We start from the raw sequence: 20,271 nt of genomic DNA on the forward strand, positions 1-20,271 counted from the left end.
TACTCATCCATCCATACACTGGACAAGGGAGTGTGATCCACAAGGCTTTCACAATCACATTGTCACCCCTTGTAAGCTACACAGCTATACAATCATCTTCAAAAGTCAAGGCTACTGGGTTGCAGTTCGACAGTTTCAGTTATTTCCTCACATTTATTTTTTGCAAAAAATAATGAAAAGAATTTCCCAGGAAGCCTCCAAGCAGAGTCCTTCAGCACCTTTCCTTCCCAGCACAAACAACAGCAAGGCCCAGAGAAGTGGACCCAAGGAGCGGGGTCTGACAGCTTCAGTCCTCACCTGCACCAGCGCTGTCATCCTGGCCCTGATGGGTGGGCCTGGACACACACACACAGCTGCCCCTGAGCAAGTGACACCAGAGAAATGGAATAGGACTAACTTGCTTTCCTCACAACAGGCATATGTCAACTCAGTCTTATGGGCAACTCCTTGTTTTTTCCAGGCCTTACACATCCTAAGAGAATGTAAAAGGCAACCTCTGATGGCCGCAGGTACTCCATTTTCCTCTTGTTCTATCAAGACACCATATAATAATATTTGGATTCTAGATGTTGGGGATGAAACAGGCTTATCTCTTCTGAATTGCCATTTACATTGTGTGGTGGACTGAATCATGTCTCCCACAAAGCATGCTTAAGTCCTAACCCCACGTCCTGTGGGGGTGACCCCATTTGTAAATAGGACATTTCAAGATGCTATTATTAGTTAAGATGTGGGCTCATTTGAGAATGGGAGCCTCAAAGATGCCATTTGGATGAGGACTACCTGAATCAGCATGGGCCTTAATCCAGTATGACTGGAGTTCTTACATGCAGAGGAAATTTGGACAGAGTCAGGAACAGCCAAAGCAGGAGAGAGAGAGTGACGTGAAGGAGGCAGAAGTGCATCCACGCACCAGTGATCGCTGGCCAGCCAGCGCCAGAATGCTGCAGCCTCAGGAGAAACACAAGGTGGGTGTGGCTACCATAATGGAGAACACACTAAAAGCAGCAGTCAAAATAATCTGACTCACAGAGACTTATGGTGTTGGCTACGAGATCATGGGTAGTACCTACAAGTAAAATAGATGGGCAGTCTACTAAATTCTTGTTTGATATGTATAAACAGAAGAATTCTAGGTCAAGTGAACAAAAGTCTACCTTGAATTACAAAAACAGTCATGGCCCCTTAATCAGTTCCCAGACCTGAGACAGTTTAGAGACCCAGAGCCCCTTGAATGAGGGGAAGGCTGGGTACTCTTGGGAAAGGACCCTGTACATTGCCCCAAATTTATACTGTTAATCTTCTTCCCAGCCTTACCTAAGGGGACCTATGGCCTTTTACCAGGTAACTGCACTGGGGAAAAGAATATTTGAGCTGGGAGGCGGGGCAAGATGGCAGACTGGTGAGCTGTATGTTTTAGTTACTCCTCCAGGAAAGTAGGTAGAAAGCCAGGAACTGCGTGGACTGGACACCACAGAGCAATCTGACTTTGGGCATACTTCATACAACACTCATGAAAACGTGGAACTGCTGAGATCAGCGAAATCTGTAAGTTTTTGCGGCCAGGGGACCCGCGCCCCTCCCTGCCAGGCTCAGTCCCGGGGGAGGAGGGGCTGTCAGCTCCGGGAAGGAGAAGGGAGAACTGCAGTGGCAGCCCTTATCGGAAACTCATTCTACTGATCCAAACTCCAACCATAGATAGACTGAGACCAGACACCAGAGAATCTGAGAGCAGCCAGCCCAGCAGAGAGGAGACAGGCATAGAAACAAAACAACACGAAAAACTCCAAAATAAAAGCGGAGGATTTTTGGAGTTCTGGTGAACATAGAAAGGGGAAGGGCAGAGCTCAGGCACGAGCTCAGGCCCTGAGGCGCATATGCAAATCCCGAAGAAAAGCTGATCTCTCTGCCCTGTGGACCTTTCCTTAATGGCCCTGGTTGCTTTGTCTCTTAGCATTTCAATAACCCATTAGATCTCTGAGGAGGGCCCTTTTTTTTTTCTTTTTTTAAAATCCTTTTTTCTTTTTCTAAAACAATTACTCTAAGAAGCCCAATACAGAAAGCTTCAAAGACTTGCAATTTGGGCAGGTCAAGTCAAGAGCAGAACTAAGAGAGCTCTGAGACAAAAGGCAATAATCCAGTGGCTGAGAAAATTCAGTAAACACCACAACTTCCCAAGAAAACGGGGTGTCCGCTCACAGCCATCATCCTGGTGGACAGGAAACACTCCTGCCCATCACCAGCCCCATAGCCCAGAGCTGCCCCAGACAACCCAGTGTGACGGAAGTGCTTCAAATAACAGGCACACACCACAAAACTGGGTGTGGACATTAGCCTTCCCTGCAACCTCAGCTGATTGTCCCAGAGTTGGGAAGGTAGAGCAGTGTGAATTAACAAAGCCCCATTCAGCCATCATTTCAGCAGACTGGGAGCCTCCCTACACAGCCCAGCAGCCCAGAACTGCCCTGGGGGGACGGCACTCACCTGTGACATAGCACAGTCATCCCTCAACAGAGGACCCGGGGTGCACGGCCTGGAAGAAGGGCCCACTTGCAAGTCTCAGGAGCCATACGCCAATACCAAGGACTTGTGGGTCAGTGGCAGAGACAAACTGTGGCAGGACTGAACTGAAGGATTAGACTATTGCAGCAGCTTTAAAACTCTAGAATCACCAGGGAGATTTGATTGTTAGAGCCACCCCCCCCTCCCTGACTGCCCAGAAACACGCCCCATATACAGGGCAGGCAACACCAACTACACACGCAAGCTTGGTACACCAATTGGACCCCACAAGACTCACTCCCCCACTCACCAAAAAGGCTAAACAGGGGAGAACTGGCTTGTGGAGAACAGGTGGCTCGTGGACGCCACCTGCTGGTTAGTTAGAGAAAGTGTACTCCACGAAGCTGTAGATCTGATAAATTAGAGATAAGGACTTCAATTGGTCTACAAATCCTAAAAGAACCCTATCAAGTTCAGCAAATGCCACGAGGCCAAAAATAACAGAAAATTATAAAGCATATGAAAAAACCAGATGATATGGATAACCCAAGCCCAAACACCCAAATCAAAAGATCAGAAGAGACACAGCACCTAGAGCAGCTACTCAAAGAACTAAAAATGAACAATGAGACCATAGTACGGGATACAAAGGAAATCAAGAAGACCGTAGAAGAGCATAAAGAAGACATTGCAAGACTAAATAAAAAAATGGATGATCTTATGGAAATTAAAGAAACTGTTGACCAAATTAAAAAGATTCTGGACACTCATAGTACAAGACTAGAGGAAGTTGAACAACGAATCAGTGACCTGGAAGATGACAGAATGGAAAATGAAAGCATAAAAGAAAGAATGGGGAAAAAAATTGAAAAAATCGAAATGGACCTCAGGATTATGATAGATAATATGAAACGTCCGAATATAAGAGTCATTGGTGCCCCAGAAGGGGAAGAAAAGGGTAAAGGTCTTGGAAGAGTATTCAAAGAAATTGTTGGGGAAAACTTCCCAAATCTTCTAAACAACATAAATACACAAATCATAAATGCTCAGCAAACTCCAAATAGAATAAATCCAAATAAACCCACTCTGAGACATATACTGATCACACTGTCAAACACGGAAGAGAAGGAGCAAGTTCTGAAAGCAGCAAGAGAAAAGCAATTCACCACATACAAAGGAAACAGCATAAGACTGAGTAGTGACTACTCAGCAGCCACCATGGAGGGGAGAAGGCAGTGGCACGACATATTTAAAATTCTGAGTGAGAAAAATTTCCAGCCAAGAATACTTTATCCAGCAAAGCTCTCCTTCAAATGTGAGGGAGAGCTTAAATTTTTCACAGACAAACAAATGCTGAGAGAATTTGCTAACAAGGGACCTGCCCTACTGGAGATACTAAAGGGAGCCCTACAGACAGAGAAACAAAGAAAGGACAGAGAGACTTGGAGAAAGGTTCAGTACTAAAGAGATTCGGTATGGGTACAATAAAGGATATTAATAGACAGAGGGGAAAAATATGACAAACATAAACCAAAGGATAAGATGGCTGATTCAAGAAATGCCTTCACGGTTATAACGTTGAATGTAAATGGATTAAACTCCCCAATTAAAAGATATAGATTCACAGAATGGATAAAAAAAATGAACCATCAATATGTTGCATACAAGAGACTCATCTTAGACACAGGGACACAAAGAAACTGAAAGTGAAAGGATGGAAAAAAATATTTCATGCAAGCTACAGCCAAAAGAAAGCAGGTGTAGCAATATTAATCTCAGATAAAATAGACTTCAAATGCAGGGATGTTTTGAGAGACAAAGAAGGCCACTACATACTAATAAAAGGGGCAATTCAGCAAGAAGAAATAACAATCGTAAATGTCTATGCACCCAATCAAGGTGCCACAAAATACATGAGAGAAACACTGGCAAAACTAAAGGAAGCAATTGATGTTTCCACAATAATTGTGGGACACTTCAACACATCACTCTCTCCTATAGATAGATCAACCAGACAGAAGACCAATAAGGAAATTGAAAACCTAAACAATCTGATAAATGAATTAGATTTAACAGACATATACAGGACATTACATCCCAAATCACCAGGATACACATACTTTTCTAGTGCTCATGGAACTTTCTCCAGAATAGATCATATGCTGGGACACAAAACAAGCCTCAATAAATTTAAAAAGATTGAAATTATTCAAAGCACATTCTCTGACCACAATGGAATACAATTAGAAGTCAATAACCATCAGAGACTTAGAAAATTCACAAATACCTGGAGGTTAAACAACACACTCCTAAACAATCAGTGGGTTAAAGAAGAAATAGCAAGAGAAATTGCTAAATATATAGAGACGAATGAAAATGAGAACACAACATACCAAAACCTATGGGATGCAGCAAAAGCAGTGCTAAGGGGGAAATTTATAGCACTAAACGCATATATTAAAAAGGAAGAAAGAGCCAAAATCAAAGAACTAATGGATCAACTGAAGAAGCTAGATAATGAACAGCAAACCAATCCTAAACCAAGTAGAAGAAAAGAAATAACAAGGATTAAAGCAGAAATAAATGACATAGAGAACAAAAACACAATAGAGAGGATAAATATCACCAAAAGTTGGTTCTTTGAGAAGATCAACAAGATTGACAAGCCCCTAGCTAGACTGACAAAATCAAAAAGAGAGAAGACCCATATAAACAAAATAATGAATGAAAAAGGTGACATAACTGCAGATCCTGAAGAAATTAAAAAAATTACAAGAGGATACTATGAACAACTGTATGGCAACAAACTGGATAATGTAGAGGAAATGGACAATTTCCTGGAAACATATGAACAACCTAGACTGACCAGAGAAGAAATAGAAGACCTCAACCAACCCATCACAAGCAAAGAGATCCAATCAGTCATCAAAAATCTTCCCACAAATAAATGCCCAGGGCCAGATGTCTTCACAGGGGAATTCTACCAAACTTTCCAGAAAGAACTGACACCAATCTTACTCAAACTCTTTCAAAACATTGAAGAAAATGGAACACTACCTAACTCATTTTATGAAGCTAACATCAATCTAATACCAAAACCAGGCAAAGATGCTACAAAAAAGGAAAACTACCGGCCAATCTCCCTAATGAATATAGATGCAAAAATCCTCAACAAAATACTTGCAAATCGAATCCAAAGACACATTAAAAAAATCATACACCATGACCAAGTGGGGTTTATTCCAGGCATGCAAGGATGGTTCAACATAAGAAAAACAATCAATGTATTACAACACATTAAAAACTCGAAAGGGAAAAATCAATTGATCATCTCAATAGATGCTGAAAAAGCATTTGACAAAATCCAACATCCGTTTTTGATAAAAACACTTCAAAAGGTAGGAATTGAAGGAAACTTCCTCAACATGATAAAGAGCATATATGAAAAACCCACAGCCAGCATAGTACTCAATGGTGAGAGACTGAAAGCCTTCCCTCTAAGATCAGGAACAAGACAAGGATGCCCGCTATCACCACTGTTATTCAACATTGTGCTGGAAGTGCTAGCCAGGGCAATCTGGCAAGACAAAGAAATAAAAGGCATCCAAATTGGAAAAGAAGAAGTAAAACTGTCATTGTTTGCAGATGATATGATCTTATATCTAGAAAACCCTGAGAAATCGACGATACAGCTACTAGAGCTAATAAACAAATTTAGCAAAGTAGCGGGATACAAGATTAATGCACATAAGTCAGTAATGTTTCTATATGCTAGAAATGAACAAACTGAAGAGACACTCAAGAAAAACATACCATTTTCAATAGCAACTAAAAAAATCAAGTACCTAGGAATAAACTTAACCAAAGATGTAAAAGACCTATACAAAGAAAACTACATAACTCTAATAAAAGAAATAGAAGGGGACCTTAAAAGATGGAAAAATATTCCATGTTCATGGATAGGAAGACTAAATGTCATTAAGATGTCATTTCTACCCAAACTCATCTACAGATTCAATGCAATCCCAATCAAAATTCCAACAACCTACTTTGCAGACTTGGAAAAGCTAGTTATCAAATTTATTTGGAAAGGGAAGATGCCTCGAATTGCTAAAGACACTCTAAAAAAGAAAAACGAAGTGGGAGGACTTACACTCCCTGACTTTGAAGCTTATTATAAAGCCACAGTTGCCAAAACAGCATGGTACTGGCACAAAGATAGACATATAGATCAATGGAATCGAATTGAGAATTCAGAGATAGACCCTCAGATCTATGGCCAACTGATCTTTGATAAGGTCCCCAAAGTCACTGAACTGAGTCATAATGGTCTTTTCAACAAATGGGGCTGGGAGAGTTGGATATCCATATCCAAAAGAATGAAAGAGGACCCCTACCTCACCCCCTACACAAAAATTAACTCAAAATGGACCAAAGATCTCAATATAAAAGAAAGTACCATAAAACTCCTAGAAGATAATGTAGGAAAACATCTTCAAGATCTTGTATTAGGCGGCCACTTCCTAGACTTTACACCCAAAGCACAAGCAACAAAAGAGAAAATAGATAAATGGGAAGTCCTCAAGCTTAGAAGTTTCTGCACCTCAAAGGAATTTCTCAAAAAGGTAAAGAGGCAGCCAACTCAATGGGAAAAAATTTTTGGAAACCATGTATCTGACAAAAGACTGATATCTTGTATATATAAAGAAATCCTACAACTCAATGACAATAGTACAGACGCCTCAATTATAAAATAGGCAAAAGATATGAAAAGACAGTTCTCTGAAGAGGAAATACAAATGGCCAAGAAACACATGAAAAAATGTTCAGCTTCACTAGCTATTAGAGAGATGCAAATTAAGACCACAATGAGATACCATCTAACACCGGTTAGAATGGCTGCCATGAAACAAACAGGAAACTACAAATGCTGGAGGGGATGTGGAGAAATTGAAACTCTTATTCATTGTTGGTGGGACTGTATAATGGTTCAGCCACTCTGGAAGTCAGTCTGGCAGTTCCTTAGAAAACTAGATATAGAGTTACCATTCGATCCAGCGATTGCACTTCTCGGTATATACCCGGAAGATCGGAAAGCAGTGACACGAACAGATATCTGCACGCCAATGTTCATAGCAGCATTATTCACAATTGCCAAGAGATGGAAACAACCCAAATGTCCTTCAACAGATGAGTGGATAAATAAAATGTGGTATATACACACGATGGAATACTACACGGCAGTAAGAAGGAACGATCTCGTGAAACATATGACAACATTGATGAACCTTGAAGACATAATGCTGAGCGAAATAAGCCAGGTACAAAAAGAGAAATATTATATGCTACCACTAATGTGAACTTTGAAAAATGGAAAAGAAATGGTTTATAATGTAAAATGTAGGGGAACTAGCAATAGAGAGCAATTAAGGAAGGGGGAACAATAATCCAAGAAGAACAGATAAGCTATTTAACGTTCTGGGGATGCCCAGGAATGACTATGGTCTGTTAATTTCTGATGGATATAGTAGGAGCAAGTTCACAGAAATGTTGCTATATTAGGTAACTTTCTTGGGGTAAAGTAGGAACATGTTGGAAGTTAAGCAGTTATCTTAGGTTAGTTGTCTTTTTCTTACTCCCTTGTTATGGTCTCTTTGAAATGTTCTTTTATTGTATGTTTGTTTTCTTTTTAACTTTTTTTTCATACAGTTGATTTAAAAAAGAAGGGAAAGTTAAAAAAAAAAAAAGAAAAAGAAGATAAAAAAAAAGATGTAGTGCCCCCTTGAGGATCCTGTGGAGAATGCAGGGGTATTCGCCTACCCCACCTCCATGGTTGCTAACATGACCACAGACATAGGGGACTGGTGGTTTGATGGGTTGAGCCCTCTACCATAGGTTTTACCCTTGGGAAGATGGTTGCTGCAAAGGAGAGGCTAGGCCTCCCTATGGTTGTGCCTAAGAGCCTTCTCCCGAATGCCTCTTTGTTGCTCAGATGTGGCCCTCTCTCTCTGGCTAAGCCAACTTGAAAGGTGAAATCACTGCCCTCCCCCCTACGTGGGATCAGACACCCGGGGGAGTGAATGTCCCTGGCAACGTGGAATATGACTCCCGGGGAGGAATGTAGACCTGGCATCTTGGGACGGAGAACATCTTCTTGACCAATAGGGGGATGTGAAAGGAAATGAAATAAGCTTCAGTGGCAGAGAGATTCCAAAAGGAGCCGAGAGGTCACTCTGGTGGGCACTCTTATGCACACTTTAGAGAACCCTTTTTAGGTTCTAAAGAATTGGGGTAGTTGGTGGTGGATACCTGAAACTATCAAACTACAACCCAGAACCCGTGAATCTCGAAGACAGTTGTATAAAAATGTAGCTTATGAGGGGTGACAATGGGATTGGGAAAGCCATAAGGACCACACTCCACTTTGTCTAGTTTATGGATGGATGAGTAGAAAAATAGGGGAAGGAAACAAACAGACAAAGGTACCCAGTGTTCTTTTTTACTACAATTGCTCGTTTTCACTCTAATTATTATTCTTGTTATTTTTGTGTGTGTGCTAATGAAGGTGTCAGGGATTGATTTGGGTGATGAATGTACCACTTTGTAATGGTACTGTAAAGAATTGAAAGTACGATTTGTTTTGTATGACTGCGTGGTATGTGAATATATCTCAATAAAATGAAGATTAAAAAAAGAAAGAATATTTGAGCTATTTCAGGGATTATTAGACACTGGCTTAGAAATGACATTAATTTCAGGAAGCCCAAAACATCACTCTTGTCAACCAGTCTGAGTAGGAGCTTATGGAGATCAGGTGATTGATGGAGTTTTAGCTCAGGTCTGTCTCACAGTGGGTCCAGTTGGTCCACAGACCCACTCTGTGGTTATTTCCCCAGTTCCAAAATGCGCAATTGGAATAGACATACTCAGCAACTGACAGAATCCCCACATTGGTTCCCTGACTCATGGAGTGAGGGCTATTATGGTTGGAAAGGCCAAGTAGAAGCCATTAGAAATGCCCCTGTCTAGCAAAATAGTAAACCAGAAGCAATACCAGATTTTGGAGGGGTTGCAGAGATTAATGCCACTCTTAAGGACTTGAAGGACACCGGGGTGATGATTCCCACCATATCCCCATTCAACTCTCCTGTTTGGCATATGCAGAAAACAAATGGATCTTGGAGGATGACAGTGGATTATTGTATGCTTAACCAGGTGGTGACTCCAATTGCAGCTGCTATTCCAGATATTATACCATTGCTTGAGCAAATCAACATACACCTGGTACCTGGTATGCAGCTATTGATCTGGCAAATGCTTTTTTTCTCAATAGCTGTTAGTAAGGACCACCAGAAACAATTTGAATTCAGCTGGCAAGGCCAGAAGTATACTTTCACTGTCCTACCTCAGAGGTAGATCAACTCTTTAGCCGTATGTCATGGTATTATCTGCAGGGATCTTGATCATTTCTCCCTCCCACAAGACATCACACTGGTCCATTATATTGATGATATGTTGACTGGACCTAGTGAGCAAGAAGTAGCAACTACTATAGATTTGTTGGTAAGGCATTTGCGTGTCAGAGGATGGGAGATAAACAAAAATACAGGGGCCTTCCACCTTAGTAAAACTTCTAGGTGTCCAGTGGTGTGGGGCATGTCAAGGTATCACTTCTAAGGTGAAGGATAAGCTGTTGCATCTGGTCCCTCCTACTACCAAAAAAATGGGACAATGCCTAGTTGGCCTCTTTGGTTTTTGGAGACAACACATTCCTCATTTGGGTATGCTACTCTTGCCCATTTACCAAATGACCAAAAAAGCTTCTAGTTTTGAGTGGGGACCAGAAAAAGATGAAGCTCTGTGACAGGTTCAGGCTGCTGTGCAAGCTGCTCTACCAATTGGACCATATGATCCAGCTGATCCAATGGTGCTGGAAGTGTCAGTGGCAAATAGAGATGCTGTTTGGAGCCTTTGGCAGGCTCCTATAGGAGAATCACAACACAGGCCCTTAGGATTTTGAAATAACCCTTACCATCCTCTGCAGATAACTAGTCTCCTTTTGAGAAACAGCTTTTGCCTGCTATTGAGCCTTAGCAGAGACAGAACACTTAACCATGAGCCACCAAGTTACCATGAGACCTGAGTTACCTATCATGAGCTGGGTGTTGTCCAACCCACCAAGCCATAAAGTTGGGTGTGCACAGCAGCACTCCATCGTAAAATGGAAATGGTATGTACAAGATAGGGCTCAAGCAAGTCCTAAAGGCACAAATAAGTTACATGAGGAAGTGGCCAAACTGCCAATGGCCCCCACTCCTGCCACATTACCTTCTCTTTCTCAGCCCAGAGTGATGGCTTCTTGGGGAGTTCCTTACAATCAGTTGACTGAGGAAGAGAAAACTCAGGCCTGGTTTACAGATGGTTCTGCCTGATATGCAGGTACCACCCGAAAATGGACAGCTGCAGCACTTTAGCCTCTTTCTGGGTTGTCCCTGAAGGACAGTGGTGAGGGGAAATCCTCCCAGTGAGCAGAACTACGAGCAGTGCACCTGGTTGTTCATTTTGCTTGGAAGGAGAACTGGCCAGAGGTGCATTTGTATACTGATTCATGAGCTGTTGCTAATGGTTTGGCTGGGTGGACAGGGACTTGGAAGGAACATAATTGGAAAAGTAGTGACGAAGTCTGGGGAAAAGGTATGTGGTTAGACCTTTCTGACTGGGTAAAAAACATGAAGATATTTGTGTTCCATGTGAATGCTTACCAGAGGGTGACTTTAGCAGAAGAAGATTATAATAATCAAGTGGATAAAATGACTTTGGTGGATACCAATCAGCCTCTTTCTCCAGCCACTCCTGTCATTGCCCAATGGGCTCATGAACAAAGTGGTCATGGTGGTAGGGACGGAGGTTATGCATGGGCTCAGCAACGTGGACTTCCACTCACCAAGGCTGACCTGGCCACACTGCTGAGTGCCCAGTCTACCAGCAGAAGAGACCCACACTCAGTCCTTGATACAGCACCATTCCCCGAAATGATCAGCCTGCTGCCTGCTAGCAGGTTGATTACATTGGACCACTTCCATCATGGAAAGGACAGCGATTTATTCTCACTGGGATAGATACATACTCTGGATATGGGTTTGCCTTCTCTGCACGTAATGCTTCTGCCAAAACTACCATCCATGGACTTATGGAATGCCTTATCCACCGTCATGGTATTCCACACAGCATTGCTTCTGTCCAAGGAAGCCACTTCACAGCAAATGAAGTGAGGGAATGGGCACATCCTCATGGAATTCTTTCCTCTTCCCATGTTGCCCTCATCCAGAGGCAGTTGGGTTGATAGAACGGTGGAATGGCCCATTGAAGACACAATTACGGCGCCAACTAGGTTGGCAATACCTTGCAGGGCTGGGGCCGTGTTCTCCAGGAGGCTGTGTATGCTCTGAATCAGTGTCCACTCTATGGTGCTGTTTCTCCTATAGCCAGGATTTATGGGTCCAGGAATCCAGGGGTGGAAACAGAAGTGGCACCATTCACTATCACTCCTAGTGATACTCTAGGTAAATTTTTGCTTCCTGTCCCTGCAAGTTTAAGCTTTGCTTGTCTACAAAGCTGTGTTCCAAAAGGAGGAGTGCTTCCACCGGGAAACACAACAATAATCCCATTGAACTGAAAGTTAAGAGTTCCACCTGGCCACTTTGGGCTTCTTATGCCTCTGAATCAACAGGCAAGGAAAGGGATTACTGTACTGGCTGGGGTGATTGATCCTGACTATCAAGGGGAAATAGCACTGCAACTACACAATGGAGGTAAAGAAGAGTTTTCCTGGAATACAGGAGATCCCCTGGGGTGTCTCTTAGTACTACCATGCCCTGTGGTTAAAGTCAATGGAAAATGGTAACAACTCAATCCAGGCAGGACTACCAATTGCCCTAAAACTTCAGAAATGAAGGTTTTGGTCACTCCACCAGGCAAAGAATCATGGCCAGCTGTAGTGCTTGCTGAGGGTAAAGGGAACACGGAATGGGTAGTGGAAGAAAGTAGTGATAAATATGAACTATGACCATGTAACCAGTTACAGAAAGGAGGACTATGTTGGCATGAATATTTCCTCTTTTTTTTTTATGAGTATGTTTGTATTTGTCCGTAAAGCAAATATCTTTGTTTTCTTCTCTATCTTATTCCCTTATCATATGACATAAGCTGTAGTGTTCATTTTGCAGTATTTAAGTTATAGAAAATCAAGTTTAGGAGTCAATGTTACCCAAGGACTTGCACTCTATTCTGGAGAGATTTAGTGCATTTCCGGTTGTACGCAGGACAGCTGAGTATTGTTAGGCGAAATATATGTCTGTTATTGTGCTCTGTTTAGAGATTAAGTATGGTTTAAGGTGATGCGTATAACTGCCAAGTTGACAAGAGGTGGACTGTGATGGTTAGGTTCATGTGTCAGCTTGGCCAGGTGATGGTGTCCAAGTGTCTGATCAAGCAAGCACTGGCCTAACCATTACTGCAAGGACATTTGTGGCTGGCTAATAAACTAGAAGGTTGGTTTATTAAATCATCAGTCAATTGACTGCACCTGTGATTGATTACATCAACAAAGGGTGTGTCTTAGAGAATTCAGTTGGCTGGATTTAATCTAATCTGTTGAGGCTTTTAAGGGAGAAAGAGAGAGAACCTTCACTTCTTTGGCTAGCCAGGGAAGCATTTCCTGAGGAGTTCGTTGAACACCTTCATCGGAGTTGCCAGTTTGCTGCGTGCCCTAAAGAATTTGGACTCGTGCATCCTCCCCTACAGAATTTGGACTTGTGCATCCCCACAGTTGCATGAGATGCTTTTATAAATCTTATATTTACAGATATCTCTTGCTAATTCTTTTTCCCTAGAGAATCCTAATACACAAGTAAATCACAAATATATACATGATTACAAGCGGTGAAGCTGCCATGAAGGAGAAGCATAGGATCATGTGGCCAGGAAAATAGTGTGGTCAGATCCCAGTGAACAGGTTACATGTAAGCTGGAAAACAATGCAGAGAAGGACATGCCCATTGGAAGATGGTTTGGTGGAAACAGGACAGAGTCCGGGATCCAGACAGAGGCAGCGTGGCTAGAACCCCACGGGGGAGAGAAGAAGGGAGGGACAGGAAGGGGGAGAACCAGCAGGGAGAGGTCTACAGAGCCATGTCGGCCACGTGAGGGCGTACTGCAAGCGGAAGCCGTTGGGGGGTGGGGTGGGGTAATGCAACTCACCCTGAGTGCGAGCAGAGCCATGAGAGGGTGGTGACAGCTGGGAGGGGAAGCAGGAAGCAGTCAGTCTCTGCCCACGTCCAGGTGACAGGTTGGTAGTTGGCCAAGAGGGGAGATGGGCTGAGAGCACACCCCTAGCCATGAAACAGATTCTGATCAGGCTTCTAGATCCAACTACTGAGAAACAGTACTCCACAAGAACACACTCAGCAAAATCCAGCATGCAAAGGATTACTGGACATGTGATTTACAAAGAAATGGAAAGGAAGGAAAAATAAACATAGGAGAAACCTGTAGATGAAAACAGATTTAGGAGACGTATCAGTCATGGTGTGTTAGCCTTATTTGGAGTCGGATTCACACAAAACATGGAAAAAAAACTGCAACATTTATGAGACAATTTGAAAACTAACTGAATATAATATTAAATAATTATTGTTTTGGTATATGAATTATATCTCATACTGTTATAAAAATAATAAAATGATTATTGTTTTTAAAAATGACACCAGTATAGATGGTTATACAATTTCCCCAGCAATGTTAAGTAATTTGGACTTAGGGGAAGACAAGGATCCTTAATTGAATTAATTCACTGAAGGTTACAGTTTGATTGAATGAATCAAAGAATGAATGGAGAATATTGGTTTTTGCCTTAAACACTCACAGTGTTCTTAATATTTAATGAAATATTGTATATAGCAAAATACCTTAAAAACTATGAAGTTTTTTTTTTTTTTTAATTAGGACTAGAAATCTTTGAATGCAAGAAATTCATTACACATAGATACCCAATAAATATATTATTTGCTGATGGGTTGATTTGTTTTGCCAGTGTACATGCGGGAATATTGTTTTGAACCCCCAAAAGGGCATGTGGTCTGACAAAAGGATTTTTTCTAACTTATGAATGCACTTAGATGAAAACCCTCATTAAGATATAAAAATTAAATCATAATTAGTTGTACGTCTAATGACTCCTTTTTTATTCAATTTTATTGCAATATATTCACATACCATACAGTCATCCAAAAGTGTACAATCAATTGTTCATAGTACCATCATATAGTTGTGCATTCATAACCCCAATCGATTTTTTGAACATTTCCTTGTACCAGAAACAGTGAAAAATAAAAGTCAAGAACACCCAACCCCCTCCACACACACACCCTATTTTTCATTTAGTTTTTTGTCCCCATTTTTCTACTCATCCATCCATACACGGGATAGAGGGAGTGTGATCCATAAGGCTTTCACAATCACACTGTAATGACTCCTTTTTAAGGCAAGTACCAAGTTACATGAACATGAAACCAATTGAGGAAGTCATTTGTATCGCCCCCTTAATTATGCTCCCCTTTTTAGAGAATTGTGTCCAGTTGTGCTCCACATTTTCAGAAGTGGGGAAACCAGAAGATGGTCCAAGGAAAATTACAAGTATAATTAATGCAATGGAAAATAGGAATGAGGGGCATTTATAGGAATTTGAGTGTTTCATCTGGAGAAGCTAGTGTGGGTGTCTATGTGTGGGGGGGTGTGTGTGTGTCAAAATCACTGTCTCCAAATATACTGCACGCTTTTAAATAACCTGAAGTTAATAACTAGATCTTCATGAATACAAAGGGCCAAACAAGAAGAAACAGGCTGTAACAAACAACTACTTTTTCCCCTGCCAGTCCTCTAAAACCACCCTTGTAAGGGTCACCAGTGAGCTCCACAGGGCTAGATCCAAAGGACAAGGCTCAGCCCTCATCCTCCTGGACCCGTCAGCAGCCCTCGCCATCGCTGACCACTGTGTCCTCGAAGCACTTCCTTCCCTTGGACTCCAGGACATTCTAAGGCTCCTGGTTGCCTTCCTGCCTCACTGAACTCTCCTCAGTTAACTGATGCTTCCTCCTCTTCTCCCTTAGCTCCAAATGTCAGCATGCTGCGGGCTCAGACTCGGCCCTCTTCCCTTTCTGATCAGCCCTCATGCTCTGGTAAACTTAAACACCATCTACACGCTTAATACCCTTATGTCTACATATCTGTCCAGACCTCACCTCTGAACCCCAGACTTAACTAACCTACTGCCCGCGCACCACCTCCACCTGGATTTTCAATAGGCCTCTCAAAATTAACATGCCCCACCTGCCCTCCCACGGCTGTCCCCACCTCACCTGATGGCAACTCCGGCTTTTCAGCTGCTTTGGCCCAAATCTGGAGTCATCCCAAACACCTGTCTTTCTCTCACATTCCATATCTGGTCTCTCAGCAAACCCTGTCAACTCATCCTTGAAAAATCTATCCAGAACCAGACTCTTTTCCTCCACGCTCCACTGTCACCTTGTCCAACCACCACCAGCAACCCCCTGGGTTGTTGCAGCAGCCTCCCACCTAGTCTTCGCCGGTCTCTGTCCCTCTGCCTTCCCCCTTCAGTCAAGTTCCAATTCCGCAGTTAGAGGGAGCCACGTAAAACACACACCTGATGCCATTCCTCTCTTCCCCCTCATTCGGAGTGGAAGCCAAAGTCATTACAGTGACTGAGTTAACTTTGGACACCAAATATAATGCCATTAGATACCCGGAGTTAGTTCAGACTCCGCAGGCTAAGGGCACAAGCCTCCTTCCTTCAGTCACCACCTCCTAATTTGGGGGTTCCTGGGTCATCCATCCCTCTGAACAACTGGCTACAAATGTGGGGGTTCCCACCAGGCCCTCAGATTCAATAATGTGCTGGAACAACTCACAGAACCCAGGAAAGTGCTATACTTAGGATAACAGGGTTTTGTTCTTTGTTTTGTTTTGTTTTGTTCTTTAATAGCTAAAAAGGAGACGAATCAGAAGTCAAAAGAAGAGACTTTGAGAGCAAGGTCTGGGAGGTTCTCCAATGCACGTGTCCATGTATTCTCTAATTGGAGTCAATGCGTCGCCCTCCTGGTACATTGAGGTCTATTACCAATCAAGGAAGCTCTCTTAAGCTTGGGTGTCCAGAATTTTTTGGGGGTTTCGTTACTTGGCTTGACTGATGCTCCCGTGGTTGATCCAGTCTCCAGCCCAAAGCTGCAATTCCCCAACCTCACTAATGGTCTTTCTGGTGGGGCCAGCCCCTGCCCTAAGCTTTCCGGGGTGGCCGCCCCAGGCTGTCATCTCAGTAGCATCTGAACGATCAGGTGTGGTCCTGGGTCCTCCATGAACAGCAAAAGATATTTCAATCATGGGAAATTCCAAGCATGTAGAAGTTACCCTTCCAGGAGCCAGGACAAAGGGGGACCTCTTTTTGGGGGCCAAATTCCTTACTATCCAGTGGCCTACAGCACTGTGTCTGCATTTCCTGCCACCTCCCCCTGGCTCTCTGTGTTCCAGTTGCACCAGCCTTACTGTTCCTTGGACATACCAGGCTGCTCTCTCTTGTCTCTCTACCTGAGGACATTTAGATAGGGAACTCAGGAAGGCCTCGCTAAGAAGAGGACTTTTCAACAGACCTGAAAGAAGTGAGAGAACCGGTCACAGGTCACATAGACACCTAGGGGAGCAGCATTGCATGTGCAAAGGCCCTGAGGTGGAGGCGTGCCTGGTGCATGAGAAAGAGGAGGAGAGCAAAGGGCCTGTGGTGGGCTGAACACAGAACCAAGTAGAGGCAGATGAGATCGGAGATGTGGCTGGGGGCAGGTCACGGAGGGCCTCTGCGTCACAGGGAAGGCTTTGGCTTCTACTGAGGGAGATGTGCCGAGTGACCTGGTCAGATTTATTGTTTTAACAAGATCACTCTGGATACCCAAAGGGGACATGGGTGGAAGGAGGGTGACTAGCTCTAGGATTAAGATTCCAGTTTGGACCAGGATGGGGCCAGTGGATGTAGGGACACTGTGGTTCTCTACCCAGACCCCTGTCCCCAAAAGAGGCACTGATTCCCTCAGCTGCTAGGAAGGTTGCTCTTGGCTGAAGGGAGCTGTTCTGTCCCTAACTCGCTCCCCTCACTCCCTCTTGGTGTTGGTCCTGAGAGCTCTTCCAATACACCTTCTGCCAGTTTCCAGCTCAGAGTCTATGTCACGGGGACCCAAACCTAAAACAATGGGAATGGTGAACAGTTAGATCTTGAATGTGGGATGTGTGTGTGTGTGTGTGTGGGTGGGTGTGTGTGTGTGTGGGTGTGTGTATAATATAATTCATTGAGGTGAAATTCACAGAACATACAATTAACCATTTTTAAATTGAACAATACAGTGGCATTTAGTACATTCACAATATTGTGCAACGAATCTCATTCCAAAACATTGTTATCATTCCAAAGTAGAATCTCTTACCCATTAAGCAGTTTCTTCCCATTTTCCCCTTCCCCCTTCCACCAATCTGCATTGTATTTATCTATTCTGGATATTCCACATAAACAGAATCGGACAATATGTGTCTTTTTGTGTCTGGCTTCTTTCACTTTGCATAACATTTTTGAGGGTCATCCATGTCATGGCATATTATCGGTACTTCATTCTTTTTTTATGGATGAGTAATATTCCATTGCATGGATGAACTACATTTTGTTTATCCATTCATCCGTTAATGGGCATTTGGACCGTTCCACCTTTTGGCTATTGTGAGTAATGTGCTATGAATAATGCTGCGTGTACAGGTACTTGTTTGAGTTCCTTCTTCCAATTCTTTGGGGTATCCCGGATGCATCCTTAAGGCAGAGCTGACGGGGTTGAGACATTCTCCTCATTTCAGAAAGAGGAAAGAGAGAAATGATCAGCCAAGGTTACCCATAGCTCTATGATGCTGTTAGAAACGAGCATTATACCTTAAAAATGCTCACCTGGTTGTGGAGGAGAAAAGAATTTATTCACGATCTTGCAAGAATGGATGCACAGCCAGACACATGGCAGGCATCTCAGAAAAAGAACATGGTGATAGTTTTATCCTACCCCTAAAACGCAAGTCCCTCCCGTGTTTCCCCATTGGCTGGGTACTCCAAAGGTTACAGCCTATCTGAGAGAGCTAACTAGTCTGCCTTTGAGATTTTGAACTGTACAGCCTATCAGAGAGAGTTAACTAGTTTAAATTTCCCGCTGAGAGTTCTCACCTTTGATTATACCTCATATCCCTTTACATCCCAGTAACCCTGGTTATTTTTCCAATATAAGGAGTTGGCGGTGATTCTAGACTTACGTTATGGCTCTCTCTCTCTCCTTCCCTTTACCACGGAGACTGTTTAAGCCAGTTCTGCCACCATTTTCCTTATCCCATGTTGCCTTTATGTGAAAGTTAAACTTAACCCTTTCTTACAATGCCAGTGTCTTCTCAGGTCCAAGGGATTTTAAGGTAACTTCTAGATTCTTCTAAAGCACTCCCCACAGCAACTGTTCTGGGTCTTTTCTGCTCACCCCAACCTCCCCTTGCACCCCACCCCACCCCTTTTTTTTTGCTTATTGGGGCTCACCAAGGGCCAGTCTCCAGAACAATGGTCCTGTCTGACCTTTCCGAGAGCCTGAAGCCTCCACTTGCTGCCCCAGCCCTGGCACCTTCTCCTCCTTTTGCTCTCCACACAGGCCTTTCATTCTTCCCCTCCCCCCTGAGGCAAAAGAAGTTGAGTCCCTCCCCACGAAGAGCTGAGCCTTCTGCCTCACCGGCTTTCCTTGCTCACCTCTGGAGACTGGACCCCTCCCTTCCACATCAACATCTTTGACTCCTTCTCTGCTCCCCTTGTTGCTTGCCCTCTAAGGACACTGCAAGCCTAGCCTAATTTAAAACAGCCTTTGCTGCCCCCTCCACCTGATTTGGTGTTTCTCCCAGCCAGACTTCTAGAGCTAGCAGCCCACACTTCCTGCCTGTATTCCTACCTTAATTCTTTGCAACCTGGCTTTTTCACCCAACACTTGAATATAACTGCCCACTCAAAGGCCACCATTGCCTTCTTACCAAACCAAGGTTCTTTTCTGCTTCCTCATTCTTACAGATATTTCTAAGGTGTTCAAATCGTGACTACTCCCTCCTTCTCAAGGCTTTTGAGGCCCTTAGCTTCCCCACACATGACTTTGCCAATCTCTCTGGATACTTCTTTTAGTCTTTCTTTCTGCCCTCATCATGCTCAAACCCTTGCTTTCTACTCTCTTGCCACTATTCATCTCTGGCTCTCGTAGGCAGCCATTTCTCATTGAATGACCTTCGTCATCTGTTGGGGATTGAATCGTGTGGTCAGGTCCAACCCCTGGTCCTGTGGGTTTGAGTCTATTTGTAAATAGGATCTCTGAAGATGTTAGTAGTTCAGATGAACCCAAAATGAGTGAGGGTGGACCTTAATCCAATACGGATGACAGAAACTGGGCATGGAAGGAGAAGCCACAGGAGCGGCCAGAAGCCGGAAGTCATCGGAACCCGGAAGAGAAAGGGGAAGATGCCGCCACGTGCATCACCATGTGAGAGAAAACGAATCCCAAAGATTGCCAGTCAGAAGATTCTGACCCAAGAGGAAGCAAACCTTCTAGCCTCCGAAACCATGAGCCAATAAATTCCTGTTGCTAAGCTAAACCCATTGTT

Source organism: Choloepus didactylus, chromosome 2 (genome assembly GCF_015220235.1).
Source record: "Choloepus didactylus isolate mChoDid1 chromosome 2, mChoDid1.pri, whole genome shotgun sequence".
Lineage (NCBI taxonomy): Eukaryota > Metazoa > Chordata > Mammalia > Pilosa > Megalonychidae > Choloepus > Choloepus didactylus.